The following is a 9,803-nucleotide window of genomic DNA, read 5'->3' as shown; positions in this document are numbered from 1 at the left end:
GCTACTGGTTTGCTTTTTGAACAAAACATGTTATTCCTATGGACTTAAAAATGCCTACTTCTTTCTTCCACCACTTGATCAAACCCAAAACTTAAAGTCATACTAGGAACCATATGTGGTGATTTATGACTGGTTTCTTTATTTCATAATGTTTTCAAGACTCATTAATATTATAGTATGTATCAATACTTCATTTATTTTTATTGCCAAATAATATTGCATTATATGGGTGTGCTATGTTTCATTTATCTATTTCTAAGTCAATGAAAATTTTTTTTTTACTTTTTGACTATTATGAAAAACTCTTCAATGAATACTTTTATACATGATTTCCATGGATATCTTTTTTCCATTTTTGCCAGTTGTATACCTTCAAGTGAAAATACCTGGTGTCTGATAATTCTATGTTTTGCTCTGCAGAATATGAGGGTTCTAATGTAAAAAGTTTGCAATTTTTCCCAGACGTCCAATGCACATCCTAAAACACAAAGGAGCACATCATTAGGAATACCACATAAGAGATTATATGGGGCATACATTTGACCCTTGAATGAATAAATACACTGTCTAATATAAATTACAGAATAACACTTTCTTTTCATCCTATTAAAAGTATCTTATCACATATTAGTAAGGTATATAGATGGAAAACATATATATAACGGCAATTTTGTGATATTGAAACTCAAGCTGGCTTGTATCATTTAAAGTATTATGAAATCTGTTAAAAACAACCTGGTAAAAAAATATATTGTTGCTATGCAGGAGCATATTAAGCATACTTTCTAATTATCTACAAAAATGCCAGTTCAGCCATATCTTTGGAGACATATGCACTCCTCTCTCGATTTTCCTATGATGGCTCATGCTCATGGTTTTTCCCTCTCCTTCTGGTTACTTTTCTACTCCTGGTACCAAATGATGTTCTTGCCCTTCACCTTTCTGGTGTTTATCCTACCAGAATTCCTAATTATTGATCTCTTCCCTTCCCTTTCCAATCTAGTTGATTCTTAATGGGAAAGAGGGTAAATATTCTATAAATTCATGACAATCTATCCTTTCTCAATTACTGGAAGGAGAGTTTATAGTAGTATACTCCAGAGTTCTTCAATACTAGGATTCAAGTCTAAGTGGTAATATTGAAAAGGATGCCATCAGTGTTTGAAGTTAACAGACAGGATGACAAATAGAATAAGATCAAGATATGATTCTGAAAAGGACCATCAGAATAGTTTAGCCCAGTGCTTTGAAGAAAAGACATTGTAATCTCTGCACCATATTCCCCCTTGTCTTTGAATCTTCCCTTGGGGTATACTGCATACTGCTTTCTGAATTTCCACTTCTTATCATTCACTGTTATCTATTTTAAATAAATCTGTTTGCAAACTTCCTAGGGAACATGTTGAATGTTGAATGCAAGCTGACTACTATTTTATATAATAATAAACATTAAATACTCAATACAAATTTGCAAGTGGTATGAGGATTAGAGGACCGGCATTAAAAAAAGTTAGCAAAACTCACAAAACAGTCTAAATAACACTTACAGTTATGCACCAACCTGGATATGCGCTCATCATTCTGTATATGGCCCATAAAAATGCTCACTAAGTAAAAATTTGTAGAAAATGTTTAATTCCCTCAATATAATTCCAGTGTTTGTAGGACAGACTTCTTAGGCTTCAGAAATGATAATCATGTGCTTATGAAAAAAAGATTGTTTCATATCTGGGATATTCTGATGTATCTAATTACATTATCAATGAGAAGGTTGTTCTCAGCTTTAATTTAGCAAGAATCAGGGGGAAAATCTGGGCGTATTTTGAGGATTTAAATTGGCAGGTACCTCAGTGTGAAGAAGTGTTTGAAGAGTTGCAAGCTCTTCAGAGGTGACATACAGCATCATATCTTCAGCCACCCCATAGTGAAGGGTGTGATATTATGTACAGGGCAGAATTACCATCATCAAGTGCTGCATAAACAAGGGTAAGGAATGTTGTTTCACTACTACATAGAGCATAGGAGTAATACCAGCATATACTTTGCACTGACTTCACAGTTATCCAGTGGCTTGCTTAAAAACAACACACCAAAAATCATAATTTTACAACTGCCTCATACTCAAAATATCACCTTGTAGATGTATCATTGATTATGTTTTAGAATTAAAATGTACCCGAAAAGTCTCCTGTCCTTAGTGAAGAGACTTTCTGAAAGTAATTGGATTAGAGATTATATACTCTTCCCAAGATTAATTCACTGATGCTTTGATGGCTGAAAAATGCTCTTAGAGATGGGGCCTGAAAGAAACAGCCAGGTTACTGAGGAAGCACCCCAGAAATGTTTATTTTTGGCCCTTTCTCTTCTTCCTTGCTGTCATGGGATGAGCAGCTTTTCTCTGTGCTGCCTTTCTGCCATGCTATTTGTGCCGTAGAACCAGCCAAATCTCCCCAAATTGAGTCAAATGCTACCTCTCCTAGTTTAAGTTGTGGCTGTTGGGTATTTTGTGCCATGGACAGAAAAGCTTACTGATACATTATCTAAGAATGAGATATAGAAAATATGCAAATGCCTGACAAATCAGTCTTTAATAATATTAAACAAGGGAAAATGTGGGCCACCTTGTAGGATGAGGTGCACTGTAAAATATTCAGATGCTTCCTCGCACCTGTTGCCAATGCCAGGATGTGTGTTTGGGGGGGTACTGAGTTACAAATTCTGCATTTCATAAAGCATAAGTCACAGCAGAAATTCTCAACATTTATGCTTCACATTTGCTGTTATTTTAGGGCTACAATGGGAAGAAAATGGAAAATTAAACAACTGTTTTATTTAAAAAGAAAATCACATTGGATATTGAACAGCAAGAGTTAATCTACTTTCTAGTTTATTATACAAAATCAAGTATAAGACAGAGAAAGGTATAGGAAGCAGTTGAACCACAGAGAAGTGTGAAGTCAGAAAACTCCTTGACACTAGAGTGAAGTCAGTCCCAAGGACACTGAATGCCACAGGTATACTGTGTAAACAACTCTAGTTCAGTTACATATTAACAGGTGTCTGGCCTTTTTGTTCTTCCTTGTGAATAATAGTACACATAGCTTTGATGATGTTTCACTTTCACTGTCTCAGCTAACATTGAAACCTTACACTCTGAATTTATTGGGTGCTGCTTTCCTTTTTTGTACAAATAGAGTCTCTAGGTCTGGAATATTGCTGCTGCCTCTCCATCAGAGAGGTCATGTCCCATGCAGTCTCAGCTTTTCTGTATGTGTCTTGTTCTTAAATCTTTTGCTGCCTACTCTTAGGACCTCAATGGCTGAGCAAGTCACAGCTGAAGGGAATATATATGGGAGAAAATAAAGTTAGATTGATAATTATAAATTTGACATCTGTAATGTCTATTTTGAAAATATGGAATTGCATCTGCATGTTCTCATCTATTCCATTGATCCTCAGATCTATTTTGTTGCCAATACCATGCTGATTTTATCACAGTAGCCTTGTAGTATAATTTCAAGTCAGGAATAGTAATGCCACCTGCCTTCTCTTTATTGCCCAGAATTGCCCTTGCTATTCTAGGTCTTTTCCGGTTCCAGATAAATTTTAGGAATGATTTCTCTATGTCTGTGAGATATGTCGGTGGTAGTCTGATAGGGATTGCGTTAAATCTGTACAGCAATTTTGGGAGTATGGCCATCTTCACAATGTTGGTTCTTCCTATCCAGGAGCATGGGATATCTTTCCATTTTCTGAAATCCTCTAGGATCTCTTTTTTAAGAGTACTGTAATTTTCCTTGAAAAGATCTTTGACTTCTTTAGTTAGGTTAATTCCAAGGTATTTCATTTTCCTTGGTGCTATTGTAAAAGGTATTGTTTCTATAATTTCCCTTTCAGTGTGTTTGTTATCTGTGTAGAGGAATGCTATTGACTTTTGGGTATTGACTTTATAACCTGCTATGCTACTGAATTTCTGTATTAATTCTAGTAGCTTCTTGGTGGAGTTTTTTGGGTCTTCTAAGTAAAGTATCATGTCATCTGCAAATAATGATAGTTTAACTTCTTCTCTATCTATTCTTATTCCTTTTATTTCTCTCTCTTGTCTAATAGCTCTATCTAATGATTTCAGAACTGCAGTAGAACATCCATCTCTGACAAAACAAAAAGAAAAATGGGGATATGTTAGGAGCCAAGAAGCTAGAAATCTATCATATATGTGTAGGTGGTACCTGGCCCAATGCCTAAAGCAAACAAGATACCTCCCTCTTGAGATGAACATCCTGTCTGGTTAAGGTTAGCTATCAGTTGCTAGGCGACCTAGTGTCATGTATTACTAACTTCACAAAAGTGTAAATAAAGGATCATTTGGTTGTGGATAAAGAAGAAATATATATGTGTATATGTATATGCAAGAGAGTTACAATAGATATACAGCTACTTTCTCTTAGTTCATTGAGAGTAAAAGTTTGTTCTAATATTGTTTAGACAAGATATCATGTCTGCATCTTGTCCTCTGAGTAATTACTATGAAGACAATAATATGCAATGTACTAATTATTGTAACCATCCTACTAACCTGTTTTGAAACTCCATCATTGCTATTTTATCTTTTTTCTCATTAAAATGAATAAAAAGAAGAAATTATGATACTTTTTAAAAACATCTTTTTATGTATGTATGTATGTATGTATGCATGCATTTGGTACAGGGTTTCACTATGCAGCTCAGACTTTTAGTGATCCTCTTGTCTCAACCTCCTCAGAGCTGGGATTACAGGCATGCACCATTATGCCCAGTTCCATTGGCCAGCATGGCACACTTAGGGCTCTGGGGCTTGTACAGCATGTGACACCAGTGATCCAACCTGGGTCCTTGCATTTGCCCCCAGATGCTTAAACCACTTAGCAGTCTCCCCAGCCCTGAATATATGACAGTTTTAGATATACACAATTATTAAGTAAAATTGTATAAATTGTTGTCAAAATAAAATTTTAAAATAAGTGTGCTTAGAAATGAGTATATCACAACAACATTTAGAAATAGATAATGGAAAGCTACTTGATGAAAATATAATCTCTTAAGAAACAGAAAACACAACAGACTTCTTCATATTAATAAATTAGTTGTAATACTTTTTATGGAAAGCACAAAGGAAACTTTGTTAATCCTATACATAATTCCAGATTTGCAATAATGAAGCATTAATCCACAATGTGCCACATGTCTCCTGTGGCCAGCACTTTTAAGTCATTTTACATTATGCATTGACAACTTGGAGCTCAGGTTATCCATAATAAATAATTGTTCCATTTTATTTTAGTTTTACTTAACAAACACATTTAATACTTGTTGTGTATCAGGGAATGTTCAATGTGCTTTACATACATAAACACAATTAATCATTTTAACTACTCTCTGAAGTAGAACCTATTATTATCCTTGTTTTACAAATGAAAGCATTAAAGCTCAGAGTGGGTTTTAAGTAACTTGCTTGGGGTCACAGAGCTGATAAGTGGTAGAACCAGGATCCAAATGCAGGTCACTTCTTTGCAAAGTGCTGACTCTTACTCAAACTACTGAAATGTCTCATATGTTATTCAATTATCACTTTGTGTTCAAATCAGAATGACGAAGTGGGACTTCACATTTCTGCTTCAGTGCTTCCTATCTGTGAATTTTGGTCTGATATGATTAGTGACTACCTCTGAGTGTTTGACTTGATAAAATATTAATTCCTATCACCTGATGTCAATTTCCATTTGGGTTAATTCTTTTCCATTTGGGGAAAGTTTTAAAATTTATATTCTTTTAATCAGAGGATACATGTAGAGATATTTAGATTAAGGAAATGGAGAGATTTTGAAGAAGCCAGGTATTGTACCTAGGTGCACATTAACCCCCAATCCAGCTTTATCCTTTCCTCCCTGTCTCATTTCTGGAATGCTTCCTGCTCATTGTAGTGGTCTCAGTATTCCAATGATTTCCACAGAGAAGCATCTCTTAACTCTGTAAGTGAAACCACCCTCCCTCATATGCACACCACCATGAGCTCACGTGCCACCATCTTCTTCATAGTTGTACTTGGTATATTCAATTATTCTTTATTCCATTTCTCCACTCCTCCCTTCTCAATATAATTCCCACAATGTCAGTGCTCCATCTGTTGTTATTTTTTCCCCTCATCTGTATATCTTGACTGCCTATCTAGTCAAACCAATAATACTGCATAAATATGTTTTTGAATAATCTAGTGAGGAGGCTCTAGAGTAGAATTTCATAAAACAGTGCTAACACTCACTGTTGGCAATGAAAGAGGCAGGGCAAGGAGAGGATGTCATGCTGCACAACACAAATGCTTGTGTTGAATGTTGAATGTTTAAACATTCATTCCCTTCCTGACTTCATCCTGAAACACAGGGACAATAGCACACTGGACAATTTAGTTTTATTTTATTTCTTTTCTTTTGTTTCTTTTTCTTTTTTTGATGTAAGGTCTCACTATGCAGTGAAGGCTAAACTGCAACTCACTATGTAGCCCAGACAGATCTTGAAATCATGATGATCCTCCTGTCTCAGGTTTCCAGTGCTGGGATTACAGATATGTCATTACACCAGATACAAATTAGTTTTTAAGGACAGAAATGCCCTACAACATCTTTAATCAAAACATCTGAAGATACACTGATCTCTAAAACTCAGGATATTCTTCTTGTTAACTTTTCTACTTTATTAATAATAAATCTGTCCTCAGAAAGACCAAGTAATCAGTTTTTTAAATAGTCATTGATACAGTTACTATTCATCACCAAAAATGTAGCTATTCTTTGCAAACAAGGAAATGATGGAAGTGTAATAGTATCAACCTGCTTTGTCCTCAGATCTTTTACTTTAGTTTTGCCTTTGGGATTTCTTGGTCTTGTAATGTTTGTCCTTCTAAGTCCCATTACAAAAGAACAGCCCATAGTACACATCCATGTTTATTGCGTCTTGTGAAAGTTATTTTAATAGGATCTTAACAATATGGTCTTTCTGAATTTCTCACTCTGTGGGATTGATGTCTTTGGGATTAACAGACTGTGACACCCCTCCTGTGCTCTCTTGGGGCTAAGAATCCTGAGGAACATTTGTTTTTCAGATTTACTTTCCTCTTTAGAGACAGTTAGAATTGATTTTTTTTCTTTTCCTTCCAGCAATCATTTACTTCCTTTCTCCAAATATAATCAGTCTTCTCTACAAGATAATAAAAACAAAGTGAGAGTTTGCCTGCTATTAACTCCACAGTCACAAGCTCCTTCTCCTTCACAGTTTGGTCCCTCACTTGAGTCAACCATTTTAAATAATAGTGTGGTTTATAAAAAGGCCTGCCTTGAGCAAGGACAGAGAAATATATTTATGGTGACGAAGAGCCATCATATGAGACAGAGTCATGACTCAGTAGTTCTGACTCATGGAAGTGAATGGAGCCTTTTTCATAGTTTTGTTTATAAGGATATTGGAGATTATGTTGTAATTAAAGTTTTAAATTTCACATCATCAGAAAAAGCATTTAAAGTACAAAATACATAATATCCATGAGATCTACAAATAGGAACATTTGTAATACATGAAGAAATGTTTTCATCTAGAACATAAACAAAAGGTTTTGGCAAGAGTCTTAGTCTGACCATACCAAATTAATCTTTCATACCAATAAGAATCATGAATTAGGTTAATTTTAATCAGTTTTTATCATGTTTATGATGCAGATGCATATGTTAAAATAGTTTGATGTCATGAAAGAGTGTTATATTTTAAACACTTTGTCACTTTTAGTTAACATATAATTAATCTAAAACATAATTATTGATTACTTATTATGTGGTGAGTACAATTGCAGCTCACAGGGTACAGACTGTCTAAATCCCACTGTTATTCTACAGGAGAAATACAGATAATGAACATACCAAAGAAAGCACTGTGACAATGACAAATGTAGCAATGGAAGAATTAAAAGATTAGGGGAGGGTCTAAGGCAAGGAAATGTAAATTTTAATTACTATCTAGGGGAGTCCAATATATGAGGCTTTTAACCAAAAATATGAAAGAGATGAATAATAGAGGTGACCCGAACCTGAGTCCTGGTGTCTCTCTTTCCTTCCTGGGCAGCATGAGTGTCAATCACTTGCTCCACCACCTTCTCCACCAACTACAAGTCCCTGGGCTCGGTCCAGGACCCCAGCCAACGGGTCGTGCTAGCCAGCAGCGCAGCCAGCGTCTATACCTGCACCCAGGGCTCGGGCTACCACGTCTTCATGTCTCACTTCACCATCCTCCGGGGTGACATGACGTCTGCGGGCCTGGCTGTGGGAGTGGCCTGGGCTCTGGCTTCCACGGGCAGCATCCAGATTGAGAAGGAGACCATGCCTGGCCACCTACCTGGAGAGAGTGAGGAGCCTGGAGATGGAAAATAGAAGGATGGAAACTAAGATCCAGAAGCATGTGGAGAAGAATGGGTCCAGAGTCAGAGACTGGGGCCATTACTTCAAGACCGTCATGGAGCTGAAGGCTCAGATCTTCGCGAATTCTGTGGACAACGACCGCATCGTTCTGCAGATTGACAATGCTCATCTTGCTGCTGCTGATTTTAGAGTCAAGTATGAGACAGAGCTGGCCATGTGTTTGTCTGTGAAAAATGGCATCCACAGGCTTTGCAAGGTCATCAATGACACCAATATAACTCAGCTGCAGCTGGAGACAGAAATTGAGACTCTGAAGGGGGAGCTGATACTCTTGAAGAAGAGCCATGTGAAGGAAGTCAGAGGCCTTCAAGCCTAGATTGTTGGCTCTGCATTGACTGTGGAGGTGGATGCGCCCAAATCTCAAAACCTTGGCAAGATCATGGCAGACATCAGGGTCCAGTACGACACAGTGGCTCAGAAGTACCGAGAAGAGCGGGACAAGTATTGGTCTCAGCAGACTGAGGAGAGCACCGCAGTAGTCACCTCGCAGTCTTCTGAGGTTGGAGCTGCTGAGACAACACTCACAGAGCTGAAGTGCACAGCCCAGTCCTTGGAGACTGACCTGGAGTCCATGAGAAATCTGAAGATTGGACTGGAGAACAACTTGAGAGACTTGCAGACCCTCTACACTATGCAGATGAAGCAACTCAATGGGGTCCTGCTGCACCTAGAGTTTGAGCTGTCACAGACTCAAACAGAGAGGCAGCACCATGCCAAGGAGTATGAGCCCTTGCTGAACATCAAGGTAAAGCTGGAGGCTGAGATACACACATACTGCTGCCTACTGGAAGATGGGGAAGGTTTCAATTTTGGCAATGCCCTGGACAGCAGCAGCACCTCAGTGCAAACCATCCATAGAATCACAACCCACAAAATCATGGATGGAAAATTAGTGTCTGAGACCATTGACAACAAAGTGTTGAGACATTGAGGCAACAGGAGTGGGATGCTCTTGAGAAATAGTGAACAAATAAAAATTCAGAATTCACTGGACAATAGAAATGAAAAAAGAATAATAGAATGCATGTCTGAGGAAGAAATATTCTAAGAAGAATCTAGAACATTTAGACTGCTAAACAGGAAGCCCTGAGGAAGAAGAACATGTCTGCCATATACATAGAATAGAAGCAAAGTGGAGGGAGGGACATAGAACAACAGGAATCTGTGGAGAAGTGAAAGTCAGGACGAGTCAGGGCAGTGTGGTTGGCTGAAAACCAGAAAAACCAAAATGCAAAATGATTTCCAGAACATCTGATCTGTGGGCACCCCTCCCTGTTCCAGGTAGAGGGTCTCTGTCAGGGCACA

General features: G+C 37.4%; 1 pseudogene; it reads left to right on the top strand.

Annotated features, from left to right (window-relative positions):
- The window catches only part of LOC101577031, a 9,965-nt pseudogene extending 536 nt beyond the window's left edge, over nt 1-9,429 (top strand).
- The last annotated feature ends 374 nt before the right edge of the window (nt 9,430-9,803 follow it).

Source organism: Octodon degus, unplaced genomic scaffold (assembly GCF_000260255.1).
Source record: "Octodon degus isolate 3935 unplaced genomic scaffold, OctDeg1.0 scaffold00308, whole genome shotgun sequence".
NCBI classification, from domain to species: Eukaryota; Metazoa; Chordata; class Mammalia; order Rodentia; family Octodontidae; genus Octodon; species Octodon degus.
Note: the sequence above shows the minus strand (reverse complement) of the source record. Positions and strands in the feature narration are given on the sequence as shown.